This window comes from Coregonus lavaretus (genome assembly GCF_964263955.1).
Source record: "Coregonus lavaretus genome assembly, chromosome: 8".
Lineage (NCBI taxonomy): Eukaryota > Metazoa > Chordata > Actinopteri > Salmoniformes > Salmonidae > Coregonus > Coregonus lavaretus.
The window spans coordinates 43967500-43991244 of record NC_139995.1 but is presented as its reverse complement, the minus strand read 5'-3'; the positions used below and the strand labels follow the sequence as shown (position 1 = coordinate 43991244).

General features: G+C 42.6%; 1 pseudogene across 1 annotated transcript; it reads right to left on the bottom strand.

Annotated features, from left to right (window-relative positions):
* Nucleotides 1-1494: 1494 nt before the first annotated feature.
* Nucleotides 1495-5394, bottom strand: LOC311134061 (zinc finger and BTB domain-containing protein 40-like; annotated as a pseudogene). Its single transcript has 9 exons — nucleotides 5383-5394; nucleotides 4821-4943; nucleotides 4599-4664; nucleotides 3934-4304; nucleotides 3532-3726; nucleotides 3231-3389; nucleotides 1924-2032; nucleotides 1671-1721; nucleotides 1495-1547 (listed from the first exon to the last, which is right to left on the bottom strand). The product of its transcript is annotated as a zinc finger and BTB domain-containing protein 40-like (transcript).
* Nucleotides 5395-23745: the final 18351 nt, after the last annotated feature.

Genomic DNA, 23745 nt, shown 5'->3' with positions numbered 1-23745 from the left:
GAGTGATGTCACCGATTGAAATGCTACTAGCGCGCACCGCTAACTAGCTAGCCATTTCACACCGGTTACACTTGAGAGACCATCCTCCGCGTCTCCCAGAGCAACAAACACTTGCTGGGATTGGTCCACAGAGATCACTTGTTCCGCCCCACCAGCAGTGTCCTCCTCTGTCTCAATCACCTGATAGGAGGAATGAAATGTCAATCACATTTCACTGTCTTGCCATAGTTACTAACATAGATATACTGTATGAGATAGGAGAAAACATATAGGAGTGCCTAGAGCCAAAGCCACCCCCCGTCGTCCCAACCTCTATTCAATAGTGTAGATCTGACAGGATTGGATAGGTGTTGTAGTCCTCTGTAGTGCAGTTGGTAGAGCATGGCGCATGCAGCACAAGGATAGTGCGTTCGATTCCTGGAACCACCCATATGTAAAAAAATATATACACGTTTGACTGTAAGTTGCTTTGGACATTATACGCAATAGAGTCCCACAGTATGAGTCATAATACCCATAAAACCTAGCGGTCAAATAGGGAAATGTTTCGTGTAGGCTTACCCTGGCGTGACGTTTTGATAACCGTGTAAATCTCTCTCGGACAAGGTGACTTTTATCAATATATTCGCCTGTATTTACACCCCAAAAATGAAATACTGATTAGCTGCTAATGTGGCTATCATAAAGAACAACGAATGCCATGATGTTCTGGACGAGACTGCCGAATCGAGGCAAAGCTAAGAATCTCTGGATTCCCCCTAAAAAAAAAAAAAAAAAAAAGAATAAACTATCTAATGTTAGTTTAATGTAGTAATGAATAAATTGGCTACATTTCTTTAAATGGGCAATTCTGTGAACTGTCTTGTGCAAGTTTAAATTGATACAATACATGCTAGCAAAGGTGTCAGCTAGAGATGATGTGCAGGAGCTTGCAAGGATTTGTGGTTTTGCATGATGTCTACTTTGATGCCAATTAGCATTTTCGAATCTGAGAGTAAATAGAGCCGAATATATTGATAAAAGTCACCTTGTCCGAGAGAAATTTACACGGTTATCAAAACGTTACACCAGGGTAAGCCTACACGAAACACAGACATTATTTTAAGTGTTTCTAAAGTCCTCTATGAGAAAAATGAATGGTGGAAAAACGATTAGAACCATTTCCCTGGTTGACCACTGGGTTTTATGGGTATTATGAAACCTCCACTGTGGGGCTCTATATGGTGAAGAATTATACTTAGTCTATCAGAGGGATAGATGGAGCCATTACCCCTATTCAATCCCTTCGGAAGTGCAAAGGGGGTAGAGTTTAGGGATTGACTTAGGATGTAGCCTTACCGTCTGGGAGGTGGTCTGCTCCTGCTCCTCTATCGTCCCTATGTGGCAGGAGAGGAAGGGCTTCTGGAGCTGCAGCTGGCAGGGGCAGACCAGCGGGCAGAGAGAGCAGCCGAATGCTGCCCCCTCCTGGCTGAAATGCTCGGTGCTGGCATGCTCCTACATTTCAGGCTCGCAGGGGAAGAGGGCTGGGCAGTACAGGCACTTCACCACTGAGGAGTCAGAGGATACAGGGGAGAGGAGCTCAATACACATGCACACAGAGCAGACACGGCCACAGACAGATTGAACTGTATGTTAGGAGTATAGCAGTATTACATCCTCACAGCTTTTACCTGATGGCAGGTCTGGATTCCCCACCAGCAGCCCGTCAGAATCAAACATGCCTTTAGGAGGCACAAGGGAATGAAAGGAATCCATAATACACAAAATACAAATACATTATTTGAGATGAAATCCAAAAATAGTATATTCCTTACAACAGGGATGCACAACACTAATTTGAGAATAACAAAAAATAAGATATTACGGCAGTTGTGTGCCCAAGCTAATAATGGGGGTGGTTGTAATGCAATAGCATGGACAGGCTAGGCCTGGAAGCATGGGCCTTTCCTGGGTCTCTCCCCTGTCGGTGGGTCTGTCCTGCAAACACCTCCGGGTGGTTAGTACGGTTATGGTACCACAGCCTCGACATTTGCTGTGGACAGAGAGATATAATAAGTAATATATAGTATATGCCACTTAGCAGACACTTTTATCCAAAGCAACTTTAAGTCATGCGTGCATACATTTGGATCCTGATGGATTTTGGGATCCTGAGCGGCGCAGCGGTGTAAGGCGTCACTACAGACCCGGGTTCGATCCCAGGATGTATCACTACAGTCCCAAAGGGCGGTGCACAATTGGCCCAGTGTCGTCCGGGTTAGGGGAGGGTTTGGCCGGGGTAGGCCATCATTGTAAATAAGAATTGGTTCTTAACTGACTTGCCTAGTTAAATAAAAGAAAAATACATTTTACATATGGGTGGTCCCGGGAATTGAACCCATTATCCTTGCGTTGCAAGCGCCATGCTTTACCAACTCATCCTTTAATAGTAAAGCATGAAAATAAAGGTGTGTGTGCTATAGGCCAATGTGTGTTTGAGAAAGATTGAGTGAGAGAGAGGAGGGAAGAGGAGAGTGAGAGAGAGGAGGAAAGAGGAGAGTGAGAGAGAGAGAGAGGAGGGAAGAGGAGAGAGAGAGAGAGGAGGGAAGAGGGGAGAGAGAGAGTGAGAGAGAGGAGGGAAGAGGAGAGTGAGATAGAGGAGGGAAGAGGAGAGAGAGAGAGAGGAGGGAAGAGGGGAGAGAGAGAGAGAGAGAGTGAGAGAGAGGAGGGAAGAGGAGAGTGAGATAGAGGAGGGAAGAGGAGAGAGAGAGAGAGGAGGGAAGAGGGGAGAGAGAGAGGAGGAGAGAGAGAGAGAGGAGGGGAGAGAGAGAGAGATAGGAGGGGAGAGAGAGAGAGAGATAGGAGAGAGAGAGAGAGGAGGGAAGAGGGGAGAGAGAGAGAGAGAGAGAGAGAGAGAGAGAGAGAGAGAGAGAGAGAGAGAGAGAGAGAGAGGAGGGAAGAGGAGAGAGAGAGAGGAGGGAAGAGGAGAGAGAGAGAGAGAGAGGAGAGAGAGAGAGGAGGGAAGAGGAAAAGAGAGAGGAGGGAAGAGGAGAGAGAGAGAGAGAGAGAGAGAGAGAGAGAGGAGGGAAGAGGGGAGAGAGAGAGAGAGAGTGAGAGAGAGGAGGGAAGAGGGGAGTGAGAGAGGAGGGTGAAAACGAAGACCGATTGAGAGAAATGAAAAAAATGTTCTCTGTGTCGTTTCTAACTTAGAAATAAATCTGTCTTTGTAGGAGTATAAAAAGGAGTATGTGAGAGGTCTGTAGGTGAGCAGAGAGCCCGTTGGCCTGGCTGAAGACTTTGCCACACTCCCTGCACACGTACGGTTTGTCTCCGCTGTGTGCTCACGTGACGCGTCAGCTCAATTGACTGGGCAAACAGAGCCTCGCAGTACTGACACAAATACATTTTACCTAAAAACCCACACATTACACAAACACATTTGTTTGAGTTTTTTTGAGAAACTGTCTTGCTTTGTATATCCTGAGATTTGAGAGCTGTTACAGCTCTTCAATCTGGTGCTAGTGAGTGACTCAGTCTGTGAGTGTGTCCTACCCTCTGAGTGTTTCTTCTTGGTGTGGTAGGCAAGATCGGCAGCCAGACTGAAGCTCATGTCACAGTTTTTGTAGTGGTAAGGCTACTCTCCAGTGTGCAGTCGCATGTGGTTCTTCAGGAACGAGTTGGCCCCGCACTCCTCACACGCAAATGGCTTCTCCTCGAAGTGCTCTGTGCGCTTGTGTTACAGCATACCTGCAGGAATTCACACACTGAGTCAATGAAACTTCAGACACTTATATCACACCAGGTATTCCTGCAGAATGGTTAAGACCTGGTAGTCCTGCTATACATGAGTAATGGGTAAGATGGTGAGTTAATCCCCTTCAATGTAAAGTGTTTAAATACACAGAACCTCTACACCAACACAAAACATTCGCAGCCCTGATCAGGCAAACTTACCTGAGTGGTGAGCGAAGGTCCTGCCACACATATCACAGGACACCTGCGGCCGTTTCTTCTTGGCGGCTTTGGACTCTGGGTGTGCCTTGTTGCGGGTGGAGCTGCAGCGCCTGCAAAGTGGGCAGATCCTCTGGGCACTCAGGGCACTGCAGCATGGCCTCCTGGGACATGGTGCAGTGCTTGGTGTGGGCCATTATACAACACTTGTAGGTAAAGGCCTTACTGCACCAGTGACATGAGTACGGATGGGAGGGGGGGGATTGCTTAACCTTGGATCTACTCTTCCTCTTCCTTTCTTCTCCTTCATTCTTATCTTCCTCTTTGTTATCCTCCTCCTCTTCTCCTTCATCTCCTTCTTCCTGCCTCGGAGCCTGTGTATCAATGCAGTAAATAATTGATGAGTTGATTGATCATTAATCTGTTGGCTGAAAAGGGTCTAGACAAGTCCAAACACAACAAAGATGGATGGATCATACAAACACACTCAAGTCAACCTCAGTTGTTGTTGTTGTTGTCTTGCCGAACATGTTGACTAAAGCTGAAACAGACTGGCAACCATGCTGCTGTCCTTATTTCCCCTACTCTGTACCTTTAGCTCCCTGTCTGCTGTTCTCTCCTTTCAGAGTGTGCTCCTGCAGCAGGGTTGCCAAATTGGGGTTACTCACTCTGTTCTGGAGCCTCTGGAACACAGCAGGACCGCCGGGATCTCCCTCACAGCACGACAGTATCACCTGAGATAGATAGAATAATGCTGTAAACGCTGTGGAGGAAGAATGGTTCACACACACAGTGATTGACACACACACTTTAAGGACTGGAGTGTTGTGTTGATTTGTGTGCTCTGTCATATTATAGACCACTGTCTTCCAGTCATGCCAAAGTCTCACCTGTCTCTCCTCAGTGGAGATATCGTCCCAGGTCTGCAGTGCTCTCAGCCACTGCTGCGGATAGAGCAGTCTCAGAACTGATCCTCCTTCCTCAGGGCGCGGAGCTGCTGCATCAGCAGCCTGCTGTAATTGGGCAGCTCCATCACAATCAGTTTAGCTGCACAGATATGGGAAAGGAGGAAATATGGAAATGACTGGCAAGCTTCGTTACAACACATTTTAGTCATTTAGCAAACGCCCTTATCTAGTGTGTGTGTGTGTATGTAATTGATAACAGTACAGTCAAGCTTTGCTTAGATAGCTACTTACTTAAAGTAATGTGATGTGAAAACATTGCATAACACAGTAGCTTAACGTTAGCTAGCTAGTTATCACCAACATTTCTGGTTTTAAAATCTAAAGTAGACCATATGCTCCAACCTAGCCCTGCTTGCATCAGAAGCTAGCTTTCAGGACAGTGGAATAAGGTCACAAATGTCAGAAAGAAACGACAAGCAACAACTAAATAGCAGATCACTCCTAACCAGGACACAATATATACACAAGTCTGCTCTCTCTTTACCTTGAACGTCATTCAAATAACCCGGCTCTTTATTTAAACTCCTTCGATGGACAACCTACCCTCTTCAAAGGGGGTGACACTCTAGATTCAAACTGTTACAGACCTATATCCATCCTGCCCTGCCTTTCGAAAGTATTTGAAAGCCAAGTTAACAAACAGATCACCGACCATTTCGAATCCCACCGTACCTTCTCCGCTATGCAATCTGGTTTCCGAGCTGGTCATGGGTGCACCTCAGCCACGCTCAAGGTCCTAAACGATATAATAACCGCGATCGATAAAAGACAGTACTGTGCAGCCGTCTTCATCGACCTGGCCAAGGCTTTCGACTCTGTCAATCACCACATTCTTATTGGCAGAATACATAGCCTTGGTTTCTCAAATGACTGCCTCGCCTGGTTCACCAACTACTTCTCAGATAGAGTTCAATGTGTCAAATCGGAGGGCCTGTTGTCTGGACCTCTGGCAGTCTCTATGGGGGTGCCACAGGGTTCAATTCTCGGGCCGACTATATTCTCTGTGTATATCAATGATGTCGCTCTTGCTGCTGGTGACTCTCAGATCCACCTCTATGCAGACGACACCATTTTGAATACATCTGGCCCTTCATTGGACAATGTGTTAACAAACCTCCGAACGAGCTTCAATGCCATACAACACTCCTTCCATAGCCTCCAACTGCTCTTAAACGCTAGTAAAACTAATTGCATGCTCTTCAATCGAACGCTGCTTGCACCCGCCCGCACGACTAGAATCACTACTCTCGGCGGGTCTGACTTAGAATATGTGGACAACTACAAATAACTAGGTGTCTGGTTAGACCGTAAACTCTCTTTCCAGACTCACATTAAGCATCTCCAATCAAAAGTTAAATATAGATTCGGCTTCCTATTTCGCAACAAAGCCTCCTTCACTCATGCTGCCAAACATGCCCTCGTAAAACTGACTATCCTACCGATCCTTGACTTCGGCGATGTCATTTACAAAATAGCCTCCAACACTCTACTCAGCAAATTAGATGTAGTCTATCACAGTGCCATCCGTTTTGTCACCAAAGCCCCATATATTACCCACCATTGTGACCTGTACGCTCTCGTTGGCTGGCCCTCACTACATATTCGTCGCCAAACCCACTGGCTCCAGGTCATCTATAAATCACTGCTAGGCAAATCCCCACCTTATCTTAGCTCATTGGTCACCATAGCAACGCCCACCCGTAGTATGCGCTCCAGCAGGTATATCTCACTGGTCATCCCCAAAGCCAACACCTCCTTTGGCCGCCATTCCTTCCAGTTCTCTGCTGCCAATGACTGGAACGAACTGCAAAAATCTCTGAAGCTGGAGACTCTTATCTCCCTCACTAACTTTAAGCATCAGTTGTCAGAGCAGCTTACCGATCACTGCACCTGTACAGCCCATCTGAAATTAGCCCACCCAACTACCTCATCCCCATATTGTTATTTACATTGTTATTTATTTTGCTCATTTGCACCCCAATATCTCTATTTGCACATCATCTTCTGCACATCTATCACTCCAGTGTTAATACACAATTGTAATTATTTTGCACTATGGCCTATTTATTGCCTTACCTCCATAACTTACTACATTTGCACACACTGTATATAGATTTTCTATTGTGTTATTGACTGTACGTTTTGTTTATCCCATATGTAACTCTGTGTTGTTGTTGTTTTTATCGCACTGCTTTGCTTTATCTTGGCCAGGTCGCAGTTGTAAATGAGAACTTGTTCTCAACTGGCTTACCTGGTGTGGGGTTCTATTTTCTTATAACTAGATGTGATGCCTAGCTTAGAAAGAATACATTAATGATTAAACATAATAGGTTTGTACTGTACTGATAATAGATTGTTTAACATAACAATCTGTGATTAATGTGGGGAAATGTTATGGGGGTAGGCTGAGACAGACTTGTGATTCACACAGACACACACACAGCCTCTTTGTTAAACCGCTCAAGGACAGACAATGTCTGAGGTTGCTGACTCGAGACAAGTTGTGGAGATAACAACTAATGCCTGGCAACAGTGAAGCGCCAAGGAGCTGGGACCAGCCTGTGCGCCAACGATAGGCTGAGTAAGTCTAAACCACGCTCAGTCTCTACTCTGATAGGCCAGCAGGGAGCGGGAATTATCTCTGTCAGAGTATTTAAAGAAGAACTTAGAACAATGGCTCAGTTCTCTGACTGCCCTGTGTGGTTTTTCAGTGGGCCCGTATATACGAACATCATATTTACCAATTCAAGTGTTTGCATTAATTAAAATACTAGTCTATTTTAGAAGACGTGTATTGACCTCTTTTTGTTCCTATACCAGATTTGAATTGACGCAACTTAACACTGGTTAAATAATGGTGAAATAAAACATTTAAAAACCTAAACAGCGCAATAAAGCTTCAGTATTTTGAAATGGCGACTGCTCAAACTAAAACTGCGCATACTCTAAAACAGTGGTTCCCAATCTTTTTTTCCTTGGAGCCTCCCCTACTTGTATCTAAGAAAAGCTGAGCACCCCCCCAACCCCAAGAAAAGCTGAGCCCCTACATCAATTATAGTTTTTCTTTCCTTTTCTCTTTGGTTTGTCCTGGTTATCTTTGTGTATAATCAACTGTAGGCCTATACACACACACTGTTACCAAAAGAAGAAGAATGATTCATTATCAGCGTAATAAGTAATTAACAGCACCTATATAGCTCTATCCTAGATCTTCCTCAGACCAATTAACTGAAACGGGGCAGTTTGTTGCATACACACATGCACATCATGTGAACACTGGTTTTCACACAGCTATAATGTATGTGTTATAAAAAATAAAGATAAGTAACAATAACAAACAGTACGTTACAATCAATAACTTGTTCCTTCCTTAAAAAACGAATGGCCACCTTGGGCCTGCATACCTCTGACCAGGGATGGGATGTCAGGTGTGATGCTAGTGACAGCCAGCCTAAAGTCCTGGTGGACATCGAGCCTGTTACGGGCTTTTGTTTTTATTGTTACAAGCGCGCTGAAGGCCGTCTCAGACAGGTACGTAGTGCTGAATGGTAGAATAACCCTTGTAGCTGCGCATTTGGCCAGTGTTGGTGCAACAGCGTGTCCTTTGACAATCCAAAACTTTTTGTATCCGTTCTCGTGGAAATATTTATTTGACATAGAATCGGCTTGAAGGTCAGTAAACTCATCTTCACAGCCGAGGTATTCCACATCCTCGAGACTGCAAATATAAGGGTCCATCACCCACGATTCCTTTAATAAGTATTCGTCAACATCGGCAAAACGGGATTTAATTTCCTCCCGAAGCATGTTCATGTGCCTGGCACAGTGCCACCAGACTGTTTCATCAGCAGTGGAAATTGTTGTAGCTTCCCTTTTGACATTTTTCCAACACTGTACTCCAGTTTCCGCACAAAAGCGTCGAGAGAGTATTTGCACTGCATGACGTTTGATTCAGGACCCTGCATCCGCTTGTTTGTCTCATTGTAGAGAGTGAATGTATCCGCTAGGTATGCCGTTTTGATCCAAAACGCATCAGTGGTCGATTGTGATCTTGCAAGAATTCCTTTATTTTTTCCTGCAGTTCCATAAAACGCACAAGCACTTGTCCACGTGAAGCAGTGTTCGATGCGCTTCATCCTCACACAGCTGGGCAAACAGTCTCTTGTTAGTAGGGCGAGCCTTAATAAAGTTTACAACTTTAACAACAGTTGCCAGGGTGTTACTAAGGTCTTCCGAAAGGTTTTTACTGGCCAATGCTTGGCGATGTAGCATGCACTGGAAAATTGCGCACCCCGGGTATGGGGGATTTATTATTTTTATAATTGATGGGATGACTAACTTAGAAAGAATGCATTCTAGACTGTGCTGATGTAGGTTGTGTCACCTGGCAAGCTGTGATTGATGTGAAGAGCTGTTTTAGGGGGTAAAATGAGATAAGGATTTGTGTCTCCAAATACTAGACTATACTGGTCCTTTGTGTTCTGTGAACCATCCTTGGACATAGGAATGGTGTCTAAGGGAGCTGGCTCTTCTCACTATGACAGGTTATGATAATGTTTATGTTTATGTTATGATAAACGTATGCCTGGAAACAGGGATGCGCTAAGAGGCGGGGGACTAGCCTGTGCGCCAATGGATTGGCTGAGTAAGTCTAAACCACGCTCAAGTCTCTACTCTGATTGGCCAGCAGAGAGGTGGGAAACTCTCTCTGTAAGAGTATTTGAAGAACAATCTGAAACAATGGATTTAGTTCTCTGAAGTGCCCTGCGAGGTATTTCAAAGAGCCCGTATATACGAAACATCATATTTACCATTGAAGGTTTTTGCATTAATTAAAATAACTAGTATATCTTAGAAGTCGTGTTGACCTCTTTTGTTCCTAATGCCAGATTTGAACTTGCCAACTTTGACAATTGGTGACTTCCGACGTGATCTGGTAGAAGGGACTTCGCTGGGTATTGTCCGGCCCATTTGGTCACCTCTTTCATTGGACTGTGTGTTTCACAAAAAGTCCGGACTACTTAAAGAAGGTAAGCAGATACCTATTGTTAAATAACTAAAGATCTGCACATTGGCTTTATTCAAATTAATTTTGTGAAACAACTGTCTGATGTAAGTGAACTAAATTATGAAACTATTATGAGTAGATAAGCACAATATTGTGACATGCAAACCTTTGGTGAATGTGATGTTAAACCATGGTACCAGAGAGTATTTGTGCTACCGGCAAGGTCCGTGGGATACGGCTAGGTTCAGGAGACAATACTGACATCTACTGGCAAGGTCCGTAATTGCGACAATACGGCTAAGGTTCGGAGATATAGGGAATAATTGATTTAAGTAATTGCTATCGGCAAGGTTCGTAACTACGACAGTACGACTAGGTTCGAAGAATTACACCGGCAAGGTCCGTAACTACGAGGATACGGCTAGGTTCGGGAAATTTTAGATAAATACTAGCGACTGGCAAGGTCCATAACTTCGAGGATATGGCTAGGTTCAGCTGAGTATTTTTAAAGATAGTAGAGGAGACTGTGTGCCCAAATAGAAGAGGCTGTGTGCCCAAATAGATTGTGTGTGGAGTGTAGGTGTGTCATTTATGACTGTGTGACATATTTGACTGTGTGATAGGATTATGACTGTACATTGTGAGTGAGTGCGATAACTGTGTACTATTTTTGCTGTGTGATAACTGTATACTACGTTTAACTGTGTGCCATTTTTGGCTGTGAATACAAATAATATTTTAAAACAGTAAATAATGAGAATTACAATTAGGAAATAAAGTTTAAAGTGTGCAAACGTTAACAAAAGACACCCATAGGAGGTACTATAAAAAGTTAGACAGTGCGAGTGTTGTCGTATGCATGAGAGTGTGAATGATAAACCTGTATACCTTGATAGAAAACTAATTGGGAATCAAAAGATGTCTGTGACTGTCCAAACGGTATAATTTGGGAATAACTGTTGGATTTGTGGTTACTCAAACCGTATAATCCGTCAGTGACAATCGAAAACATAAAATGTAAAGTGATGAATGAGTGTGACTAAACTGAAACGTTTGAACTGATATAATTGAATTGTAATGTTTGACGTTTGATATAGCATAACACTGGTATTAAATAAGTAAATTGAAGTAATATGGTTTAGCGCTTGATTTGATATAACAACCATTGGTTAAATAATTGAAACACTTGGGTTTATTCGTTCGATTTACCATTTGATGTGTGGCGTTTAATTTGACGTATCAACCATTGGTTAAATAATTGAAACACTTTGGTTTATTTGTTTTGATTTACCATTTGATGTGTGGCACTGTAAGAATACTGCTTTCAAATAATTAGACTGAAATAATTAGGTTTATCGTTTAAATATAAACGTGCACCAACTTTAACTAATTAGGTGGGAATTATTTGATTTAAATAAATAGACTAAAGTACCTTAATTAATGGCAGAATATTGAAAACAAGAAACACAGCTCCTCAGAGGACAAGAAAGAGATAGAGTTGCGAGGGGAGGGGCTGGAGAGAGCGAAAGTGTGGCTTTTGGAGCCAGGAAAGACTGGGAGTTGGCTGGGAACGCCACAAGGGGTGATTATTTGAGAGGTGCATGTGGGTTTCTGACGAGAGATGTTCTAAACTTGCTCACCCGGACATAGACGTACGTCGTGGGTGAGAAAGTAGAGAATATTTACATTTGCATTTTTGGCAGACGCTCTTGTCCAGAGCGATTTATGGGAGCAATTGGGGTTGAGTGACTTGCTCGAGGGCACATCGGCAGATTTTTCGCCTGGTCGGCTCGGGGATTGGAACCGGCGACCTCTCGGTTGTTGGAGCGGCGCTATTTGTCACTAAGCTGCCTGCCGCCCCATATGAGTTTAAGGTTGTGGCGTTGTTGGATCATGTGATGGTGGAATAAACTGACCATAACTAATGTTGTTTTAGACGTAATGTATAATATAGTACAAAGCAGATGGAGGGTTCAATTGAACTAATTATCATGGTAGAGCTAACGTAGTACAGTGAGGGAACTTCATTTTGTGTTAGAGGGTAAGATGAGAAATCATTGTAATATGCTATTGGTGGAAATCTATTTATCATTTCAAGGCATGGAGTAACAATCTGCATTTATGAGTGTAAATTCCACTGCTAATGTGTTGATTGAATGGGTACAATGGCGTATTTGGTTGGTTAATGCTAAATGGATGATTTGGAGCGTGGTTGGGGGTTAAAAACTCACTTATTCAATAGGGAATGGGTGGAGAGAGAGAGAGTTTTTACGTGTATTAAAAGTTGCATAAGATAGCTTTAGTAGTATTCTAGATAGGTCTATGAAAATATGTTACAAGTACGAATGACATTATTTCCTAAGAAGGAAGATTGTAGGGAAGTTTCCCGCGCCTCCCCCATAATGTAGGAAGGAGCAGGAGAGGGGGAGGAGAGGTGAGAGACAGTACATAGTTCAAATGATAGGAACATCATTAAATGTATGCTTATCAACGATAGCAAGTATTTGTTTTATTAATTAGGGCCTAATCAGAGAGAACAGTTAAAGAAATTGAATAGCGAACTGAAATGGGTTAGCGGGAAAATACAAAATAGTTGGACAATTTTAGAACGATAATTTATTTTGGTTAGGATGAAAGTATGCATTGGCTGTTGTGCTGGGGAAATAGCGCCAGCCTGTGGTGGGTTCTGGATTGGTAAAACAGGGGGGACAGGAACAATAGAATAGGAGACAGATTTTCCTATGGGGTTGAACAAATAATTGATAATGGATCATTTGAGATGAGATCACATGTAGCAGAGTTAGGGTAATCAATTAAATAATCATTGTATACTCGAGGAATTTTGAGTGGTTTAATGGATTAGTTATGAGGAATTAGATTGATACAAACAATTATTGATGGGTTAAGACTGGGGATATCTGTATCATGTTTTGTGTGTACTACCATCTTTAGATTATAACCAGGAGAAAGAGATTAGCTCATCTCAGTTAGGCAGTATTTAGGTCATAAAAGTGAGCTACCAAATTAAGTGAGGCCTGGGTATTTGTGGTTGTTGTTTATCAAATTGGGTTAAAATGGGTTCACAGAGCCAGAGGCTGTACAGAGAAAGGTGGAGCCCCCATGTTGCCCTAGTGAAGGAACATTCAGAGGAATGGTTATCACTAGGTAAATGGATAAAACAGGGGAAAAACATTACTGACTGGCAGAATACACCAAATGGGGATCAGTATGGCCACTCCACTGGAAGATATAGAAGAAAGTTAAATTGGAGAGCAAAAACCCTGCCCGGGGTCCACTTGGAGATAAGTTTTAACGGATGACAGGAAGAGATTTTCTTAACTCAGGAACAGGAGGCTGAGTTAGCAGCAATTCCGTTCAAATTATGGTCACAAGGACCAGCCGATGTAGGACTAATTAAGGGGGTAGCTCCAGTACAAGTGATTCCTCGATCCGATAATAGACCATAACAAAAGCAATATCCTATGAAACCAGAAGCAATAAAAGGGATAACACCTACATTTGAGCATTTACTTAAGGGAGGGGTGATAATTCCTGGAGATGAGGCACAATGCAACTCTCCAGTATTTCCTGTTAAAAAGGCGGCACCTAGCGCCGACTGGAGGATGGTCATGGACTTGCAGGGGGTTAATAGAAATATAATTCCCAGAGCTCCATGAGTACCAGATCCACATACATTGCTGAACCAATTGAAACCAGAGAACTCCTATTTTACAGTGATAGATTTAGCTAATGGTTTCTTTAGTATCCCAGTTCATCCGGATAGTCAGGGGTGGTTTGGCTTTACTTTTCAGGGACGGAAATGGACTTCCGCTAGGATGCCTCAAGGCTACTCGGAAAGTCTTACAATCTTTGTCCAGGCTATAACTAGGAATTTGGGAAAGTTTGAACCTAGGGAAGGAAGCCAAATGTTAGTTTATGTAGATGATATTCTATTGGCTAATCACACTCAGGAGGGATGTAAGAGGGATACAATCCAATTGTTAACCTTCCTGGCAGAACAGGGACACAAAGTGAGCAAAAAGAAACTTCAACTTTGGCAGAGCGAGGTCATTTACCTAGGACACACTATAACTCAGGAGGGGCGAATGTTAAACTCATCCAGGAAAACTGCTATACTTGAAGCGCCAAAACCGTTAAACAAAAAACAAATGATGAGCTTTTTGGTAATGATAAACTGCTGTAAAGCTTGGGTACTCCATTATGTACTGCATACGGGTAAATTAAGTGATCTTATCTATAATAATTTGGAACTCTAAGGAGGCATACATACATCAGGGATGTTATCCAAATGGTAGAGAGTAAAGAGGGATATGACATTGGTCGTGATTTAAAGATGATGAGGTTTTTTGGTGGGCTATTAGATATAACTGGGTTAATCATGAACATAGAGGTTTTTATTCTTTGTTGCTAGGCAGAAGACTTAGGTGACCTAAATATGGACTTGTCATGTCCAACAATCAGTCTTCAGGTCAAGCCCGGGAGAGCCTGGGTAGAACAGAGTTTGAACTAAACATGAGTGTTTTTACAAGATAAGAGATTGATGATTGGATTACTAATTGATTCTGAACTGGATGAAAGTCGAATTTAGCTGCCATAAAAGACAAAGGAAGTGGGAGGAGCAATAAAGAAGCAAAAGACAATCTCGAAAATGAAAGGCATGGCAATTGGATGATAAATTACCTAAGGGATGGTTTAGGAAGGTGGTAATATTGACACATGGGCAAATCATGTGTCAAAAAGGGGGAGTGATAGGATTAAATAATAAATATATACGAAGGAGAGGACAAAATACTTAAAAAATAAAATAAAATAAAAAATGAAATTGAGAGCTCAACATGTATGTGTGAAGATAGTTTATTAACCACACTCGTATGTCAGAGGTTTTGTGCCCCACAGGTGAACTAAAGGAGAAGGTGACCCACTCTATCTCACCAGGAGACTGGGTGTGGATCCAGTCCCTAAAAGAAGAAAAACTGGAAGCAGGCCTGTTGGGAAGGGCCCTATCAAGTCCTATTAGATCCACCTGGGTGCATGTCACACACTGCAAAAAGGTAAACCCAGTTACACCTGATGAACAAACACAGAGTTAGGAGAAAGAACCGATCACCACTAGGGCTCGGGGGTTGGCTCCTTAACGAAGATTCCCTTACCCTGTCTGATCATCCCTGTGTGAGTTCGGTAGAAGGTGAAGCAATGGGTTGGCGTCTGACATGTTCTCAGGGCGAGGGTGGGGATTCACAGGTCTCCCGACGGTAGGTAGCTGTCTGATTGTGGGGGCTATATTCCTAACACACTCAGACCCTCCTTATCAGCCAGAAGTAGTAGTTAACCTAACACAAGCTGATAAAATAATACCTGAGCACAGTCTACGAAGGCATAGGAGACAGCTAGACGTAGGGAAAGGGGAAGTACTAGGGACTTTAGGGAAGGACATCACCATATGTATGTCACCATGTACATCCTGGGACTATGTAGTTGCTCAAACCGAGCGGGGGGGAGGATATGTAAATCTCCATACACAGTTTAGGGACAGGTGTAGTATTGTGAAAGTAGGGAATTACCAGAAATGGCAGTGTGACCCATAGAAGGGTAGGTACTGTCTGAAAGTCTGAAGTACGCAAAAACAGGTTTATCCTCCATGCAAGCCACCAGGGAATGTGGTGAAAGAGTCTTGTAGTAACTTGAACTATCTGTATCCCCCGATAACAAAGTCATTCCGACCTAGGTTGCCTACGTTTGAAGTCTCAGGGGGTTCTAATTGTTTTTCTAGGACTAGTAAGATAGGATACAGAGTAGGGCATCTTAGCTCCTGCTCCCACACAGAGAATATCACAACTAAAAGAGACCATGACTAATCTCTCCTCTTTGTTGCAGCCAGAGGATTTTAGGAACCAAAACCAGGCCCGTGCTGACATCTGATGGTTGTGTGGTGATAACTGATTGTGAACTCACCTACATATGTAAACAATCAAACGTGTCAGAGACTGGTGAGTTGTCACGTAGAAAGTAGGACCTCCTCCCGGGATCCTTTGATGAAAGGATATATATATTGATGGGATAGGAGTACCTCGAGGGGTTCCAGAACAATTCAAAGCTAGGAATCAGATTGCAGCTGGGTTTGAATCAAGTCTTTTTTGGTGGTCAACAATTAATAAAAACGTAGATTGGATAAATTATATTTACTATAACCAGCAAAGATTTATAAACCACACTCTTGATGCAATAAAGGGATTAGATGAGCAGACAGCGGCAACTAGCTTAATGACATGGCAGAATAGAATAGCTTTAGATATGCTTTTGGCTAAGCGGGGCGGAGTTTGTGTTCTGTTTGGATATATGTGCTGTATTTTCATCCTCAAACAATATAGCACCGGACGGGTCCGTGACAAAAGAGCTTCAGGGGAGTAACTACGCTGACGAACGAACTGGCTGAGAACTCTGGTATTGATAGCTCCATAAACGGTTGGTTTGATAACATATTTGGTAAATGGAAAACTATTGTTGTAACTATTCTGGGTGAAGTTATAGCTTCTATGGGTATACTTGTTCTTTGTGGATGTTGTCTTATTTCCTGTGTCTGAGGTTTGGTGAGAAAGGAGATGGAGAAGGTGGTTTCTCAACAGATGGTGAGATACGGCCCAATCCTGGACTCCGACCTAAGGAATGAAGGATATGACCTACCAGGCTTGGTGGAGTGACACTAGAGGGTGTCTAAAGGGGGCCAAAATGTACTTCTCTGTTTGTGTTTTATGTTTTAATAGTCTTATGTTTTGTGTTCTATTAATCCTGTGTTTTATGCTTTATTAATCAAGTTAACCATATGAATGTTTGTCTTTCCTTATGTGATGGTTTGAAGTTCTTTGATGACTGGTAACAATTTGCAAGTTGGGTGTAGATGGACTGAGGGTTTTTATTTTTTTGTATCATTATGGCCTATTAATAAAAGTGTGATTATTTTTGTTTGTATTGTATTATAATGAATGACACCCTGTGTTTTCTTATTTTTTGAGTCACACCCTAGTGGGTGTGAAAAGGGGGATTATGGGGGATTTATTATTTTTATAATTGATGGGATGACTAACTTAGAAAGAATGCATTATAGACTGTGCTGATGTAGGTTGTGTCACCTGGCAAGCTGTGATTGATGTGAAGAGCTGTTTTAGGGGGTAAAATGAGATAAGGATTTGTGTCTCCAAATACTAGACTATACTGGTCCTTTGTGTTCTGTGAACCATCCTTGGACGTAGGAATGGTGTCTAAGGGAGCTGGCTCTTCTCACTATGACAGGTTGTTATGATAAACGTATGCCTGGAAACAGGGATGCGCTAAGAGGCGGGGGACTAGCCTGTGCGCCACAGATTGGCTGAGTAAGTCTAAACCACGCTCAAGTCTCTACTCTGATTGGCCAGCAGAGAGGTGGGAAACTCTCTCTGTAAGAGTATTTGAAGAACAATCTGAAACAATGGATTTAGTTCTCTGAAGTGCCCTGCGAGGTATTTCAAAGAGCCCGTATATACGAAACATCATATTTACCATTGAAGGTTTTTGCATTCATTAAAATAACTAGTATATCTTAGAAGTCGTGTTGACCTCTTTTGTTCCTAATGCCAGATTTGAATTGACGCAACTTTGACACGGGGCTTTTTCCTTCAATCCGCTGTTAAATCCCTTGTTTTTTCCCATCAACGCTGCAGCCCCATCAGTGCAGCATGCAACAATATTCTCTTATGGCAAATTGTTGGACGAGAGATATGAGTCCATAGCTATAAAAATATATTGGCCTGTTGTTGTTGTGGCTAGATTGGTAGACATAAGAATGTCTTGTTTCAAGTCATCACCGTCAATATATTGCACATAAACGATGAGCACGGATTCGTCTGACACGGTTGTTGTTTCATCCAACTGCATGACAAAGGGAACATTCCTAAGCTTCTCGTGCAGCTGGTTTTGACAATCTCCAGCCATTTTATCAATTCTGTCTTTGACAGTGTTGTCAGAGAGTGGGACGGTTCTCACTTTATCCACCACCTGTGGGCCACACAGCCTCTCTACAATCTTCAGGCAGGCAGGTTTGATTAGCTGCTCTCCAATATTGTGCGGCTTTTTAGCCTTGCCAATTAATAGCGAACACTCAAATGACGCCTCCGTGGCTCTGTGTAAATCACTGCCTGCCCTTTCAAATGCCATTCTGATGTCTGTGGATCTTTTTGATAGTGCCAACTGCTTCTTCCTCTCAAAAAAATCCTGACCTTCACCAATAGTCTCCTAGTGTTTTGTTTCCTGGTGTCGTTGCATTTTGCATGGCTTCATGCTGTCATTAGCTAGCTTCTCGCCACAAATGACACATTCTGGCAGAGTCCTGTCCTGTCCTGTCCACTCTCGAGATATAGCCTTACTTTATTTTTCTCATCAGCACTTTTACGTTTCTTAGACATGTTGTTTTATTCATAAAATAGTGATGCTCTGACTGCAGGAAAAACGAGCTGCTAGCTGAAACTGATTGAGCGCGGGTCATTGCAGTGCAAACCTTTTCCCGGGGAATTACCGCTTTTACATTTCTCTACCCAAAGCCAACACCATTCCTTCCAGTTCTCTGCTGCCAATGACTGGAACGAACAGCAAAAATCTCTGAAGCTGGAGACTCTTATCTCCTTCACTAACTTTAAGCATCAGTTGTCAGAGCAGCTTACCGATCACTGCACCTGTACAGCCCATCTGGAATTATCCCACCCAACTACCTCATCCCCATATTGTTATTTATTTTGCTCATTTGCACCCCAGTATCTCTATTTGCACATCATCTTCTGCACATCTATCACTCCAGTGTTAATACTAAATTGTAATTATTTTGCACTATGGCCTATTTATTGCCTTACATCCATAACTTACTACATTTGCACACACTGTATATAGATTTCCTATTGTGTTTTTGACTGTACGTTTTGTTTATCCCATATGTAACTCTGTGTTGTTGTTGTTTTTATCGCACTGCTTTGCTTTATCTTGGCCAGGTCGCAGTTGTAAATGAGAACTTGTTCTCAACTGGCTTACCTGGTGTGGGGTTCTATTTTCTTATAACTAGATGTGATGCCTAGCTTAGAAAGAATACATTAATGATTAAACATAATAGGTTTGTACTGTACTGATAATAGATTGTTTAACATAACAATCTGTGATTAATGTGGGGAACTGTTATGGGGGTAGGCTGAGACAGACTTGTGATTCACACACACACACACACACACACACACACACACACACACAGCCTCTTTGTTAAACCGCTCAAGGACAGACTATGTCTGAGGTTGCTGACTCGAGACAAGTTGTGGAGATAACAACTAATGCCTGGCAACAGTGAAGCGCCAAGGAGCTGGGACCAGCCTGTGCGCCAACGATAGGCTGAGTAAGTCTAAACCACGCTCAGTCTCTACTCTGATAGGCCAGCAGGGAGCGGGAATTATCTCTGTCAGAGTATTTAAAGAAGAACTTAGAACAATGGCTCAGTTCTCTGACTGCCCTGTGTGGTTTTTCAGTGGGCCCGTATATACGAACATCATATTTACCAATTCAAGTGTTTGCATTAATTAAAATACTAGTCTATTTTAGAAGACGTGTATTGACCTCTTTTTGTTCCTATACCAGATTTGAATTGACGCAACTTAACACTGGTTAAATAATGGTGAAATAAAACATTTAAAAACCTAAACAGCGCAATAAAGCTTCAGTATTTTGAAATGGCGACTGCTCAAACTAAAACTGTGCATACTCTAAAACAGTGGTTCCCAACTTTTTTTCCTTGGAGCCTCCCCTACTTGTATCTAAGAAAAGCTGATTAAATTATAGTGGAACATTTGATGCATGTTTGACCTCAAAGCAAATGAGACCCCGCGCCCCCCCTGTGAACTCTGGCGCCCGGACCCCAGGTTGGGAACCACTGCTCTAAAAGGCACTTTGTCACATGAGAGACACAGATCTGGGATCAGTTTACCTTCTTTGCCCACACTTTTCAGTGATACTTTTACCTGACCCAAGGTCAGTGCATAGAGAGCACTCAACTGTGCTAAATGTTTATTCACTCATGAGAAATGAAAATGAGAGTGAAATGATATTTCCTTAATTTGCTCAAAGATTGACTACTGAATCTACAGCACCTGTGTCATAGGAAGGCCAAGAAGGTCATTAAGATCATCAAGCCACCCGAGCCACAGCCTGTTTACCCCGCTACCATCTAGAACAGTGGTTCCAAAATTGTGGGGCAGTGGACCGCCCACTAAATGAGCTTTAAACCTGCAAAATTCTCTCCACCAACAAGAGGGGTGTAAACAGTTTGTGTCATGAACAGTGCTTGTGCCCATAGAAATAGACGTAGCGCGTGCGTGCGCAGGGGGCGAGCAGGATGTTCCCCAATGCTGGAAGGGAGCCCCGAGTGAAAAGGTTTGGGAGCCCCTGATCTAGAAGGCGGAGACAGTACAGGTGCATCAAAGCTGGGACCGAGAGACTGAAAAACAGCTTCTATCTCCAGGCCATAAGACTGTTAAACAGTCATCACTAACCAGCTTCCACCCAGTACCCTGCCCTGAACCTTAGAGACTGCTGCCCTATGTACATAGAGTCAATGAACACTGGTCACTTTATGTTTAGATACTGTTTTACCCACTTTATATGTACAGTGCCTTCAGAAAGTATTCACACCCCTTGACTTTTTCCACATTTTGTTGTGTTACAAAGTGGGATTCAAATGGATTTAATCAGGGCCCCCGGCCGCTAGGGGGCCCCACACACTTTTTTGGGGGGAACTGTCGGGGTCTCAACTTACTGTTGAGAGTTAGAATAGTAAAATAGACAAGGTGTAAATTCGAAATTTGGTTGTGCCTCAGTAGATTTTCCTCTTGTTTTGTCAGTCACTGACAGTCACTCAATTAGCCATGTCAGCTAACAATTTTTAGATTGGTAAATTAGTCTAGCCAGTTATCTAAACTTGTAGTAATCATGGCCGAATACCGATCGGGGCATGCAGGGCACATGCCCAGGGGCCCTGACCTCCAGGTGGTCCTCATTGATTTTGTGTGTCACTCACTCAGATATCATTAATATGACACAAGTCATGGCAAAATGTGTAAAATTGCAGGAAATTAGCTTTGAAACTGCTCAAATGTATCTCCACACCATGGTAAAATGGGTACAATTGCAGGAAGTTCATTTTAAAACCGCAAAAAATGACCTCTGCCTCATGACAAATGAGTAGAATTGCATGACATTTGTTATGACATTGAAAAAAATGTCTCTCCGCCCCATGGCAAAACATGTAGCTGCAGAAAACGTGCTTTAAAACTGAAACATTTCTCTACGCCCCATGGCAAAACGTGTAGAATTGCAGGAAATTACATTTAGAACATACATTTTTATTTTATGGGGGGGGAGTCTCTAAGAGCGTTGCACACCTTGATTGTACATAGATTTTCAAGCCTATTTAAGTCAAAACTGTAACTAGGCCACTCAGGAACATTCAATGTAGTCTTGGTAAGCAACTCCAGTGTATATTTGGCCTTGTGTTTTAAGTAATTATTCTGCTGACAGTTGAATTTACCTCCCAGTATTTGTTGGAAAGCAGACTGAACTAGTTTTTCCTCTAGGATTTTGCCTGTGCTTAGCTTTATTCTGTTCGTTTTTTTGGGATAAAAATAATGTAGTCTTTGCCGATGACAAGCATACCCATAACATAATGCAGCAGCCACCACCATGCTTGAAAATATGAAGAGTGGTACTCAGTGACGTGTTGTGTTTTGCCCTAAACATAACGCTTTGTATTCAGGACAAAAAGTTATTTTTCTTTGTCACATTCTTTGCAGTATTACTTTAGTGCCTTATAGCAAACAAGATGCATGTTTTGGAATATTTTTATTCTGTACAGGCTTCCTGCTTTTCACTAATTTGTTAGTATTGTGCATGTTAGTATGTTGTCTATCCATCCTTAGATATCTCCCATCACAGCCATTCAACTCTGTAACTGTATTAAATCACTATTGGCCTCATGGTGAAATCCCTGAGCGGTTTCCTTTCTCTCCTGCAACTGAGTTAGGAAGGGCACCTGTATCTTTGTACTGACTGGGTGTATTGATACACCACCCAAAGTGTAATCAATAACTGCACCATGCTCAAAGGGATATTCGATGCAATGTTGTTGTTTTTTACCCTTCTACCAATAGGTGCCCTTCTTTGTAAGGCATTGGAAAACCTCCCTGGTTTTTGTGGTTGAAACTGTGCTTGAAATTCACTGCTCGACTGAGAGACCTTACATATAATTGTATGTATGGGGTACAGAGATGGGGTAGTCATTTCAAAATCATGTTAAACAATATTATTGCACAGAGTCCATGCAACTTGTGAAGCACATTTTTACTCCTGAATTTATTTAGGCTTGCCATAACAAAAGGATTGAATACTAATTGACATTCATTTTTAAACATTCAAAAAACATAAATCCACTTTGACATTATAGTGTATTGTGTGTAGATCAGTGACACAAATTCTGGCTGTAACAAAACGTGGAAAAAGTCAAGGGGTGTGAATACTTTCTGAAGGCGCTGGATTCTAGTCATGGCTCATCCTATAACTACTGATGTACACACATTTTCTATTCATACACTGTTCAAACTGTCTCTCTCTCATATATATATATATATATACAGTGGGGAAAAAAAGTATTTAGTCAGCCACCAATTGTGCAAGTTCTCCCACTTAAAAAGATGAGAGAGGCCTGTAATTTTCATCATAGGTACACGTCAACTATGACAGACAAAATGAGATTTTTTTTCTCCAGAAAATCACATTGTAGGATTTTTTATGAATTTATTGGCATATGATGGTGGAAAATAAGTATTTGGTCAATAACAAAAGTTTCTCAATACTTTGTTATATACCCTTTGTTGGCAATGACACAGGTCAAACGTTTTCTGTAAGTCTTCACAAGGTTTTCACACACTGTTGCTGGTATTTTGGCCCATTCCTCCATGCAGATCTCCTCTAGAGCAGTGATGTTTTGGGGCTGTCGCTGGGCAACACAGACTTTCAACTCCCTCCAAAGATTTTCTATGGGGTTGAGATCTGGAGACTGGCTAGGCCACTCCAGGACCTTGAAATGCTTCTTACGAAGCCACTCCTTCGTTTCCCGGGCGGTGTGTTTGGGATCATTGTCATGCTGAAAGACCCAGCCACGTTTCATCTTCAATGCCCTTGCTGATGGAAGGAGGGTTTCACTCAAAATCTCACGATACATGGCCCCATTCATTCTTTCCTTTACACGGATCAGTCGTCCTGGTCCCTTTGCAGAAAAACAGCCCCAAAGCATGATGTTTCCAACCCTATGCTTCACAGTAGGTATGGTGTTCTTTGGATGCAACTCAGCATTCTTTGTCCTCCAAACATGACGAGTTGAGTTTTTACCAAAAAGTTATATTTTGGTTTCATCTGACCATATGACATTCTCCCAATCCTCTTCTGGATCATCCAAATGCACTTCAGACGGGCCTGGACATGTACTGGCTTAAGCAGGGGGACACGTCTCGCAATGCAGGATTTGAGTCCCTGGCGGCGTAGTGTGTTACTGATGGTTGGCTTTGTTACTTTGGTCCCAGCTCTCTGCAGGTCATTCACTAGGTCCCCCCGTGTGGTTCTGGGATTTTTGCTCACCGTTCTTGTGATCATTTTGACCACACGGGGTGAGATCTTGCGTGGAGCCCCAGATCGAGGGAGATTATCAGTGGTCTTGTATGTCTTCCATTTCCTAATAATTGCTCCCACAGTTGATTTCTTCAAACC